We start from the raw sequence: 444 nt of genomic DNA, 5'->3' as shown, positions 1-444 counted from the left end.
TTATTAGGCCCGAGCCGAGTAAAGCCGGCGCAGGGCCTATTGAGTCTGCAGTGGGTGCATGGGGACGAAATCGCCAGTGACGTGGTCGCCTTTCGCCACTGTCGCCACTCTCACACATATTCACATTCATGGCACTGAGACCTTTCCGAAGATGTACAGGACATGTGCACAAGTCACATATTTACACCAGCTCAGAATGAATGGGAGTCAATGGGACACGCCCACTCGGGTTCAGTCATGTGGGTGTAAGTGCACTACATGCGACATCTGACCCCACAGACATGTGGGGGACCTCGAAAGCTTTAACATAAGGCCAAATATGTGGTTGCCATAGAAACGGCTATATTGTTCTTGCTCAGATTCTTATTATTAGGCTCGAGCCGAGTAAAGCCGGCGCATGGCCTATTGAGTCTGCAGTGGGCGCATGGGGACAAAATCGCCAGT

The sequence above is a fragment of the Sphaeramia orbicularis genome, chromosome 7 (assembly GCF_902148855.1).
Source record: "Sphaeramia orbicularis chromosome 7, fSphaOr1.1, whole genome shotgun sequence".
Taxonomy (NCBI): domain Eukaryota; kingdom Metazoa; phylum Chordata; class Actinopteri; order Kurtiformes; family Apogonidae; genus Sphaeramia; species Sphaeramia orbicularis.
Note: the sequence above shows the minus strand (reverse complement) of the source record.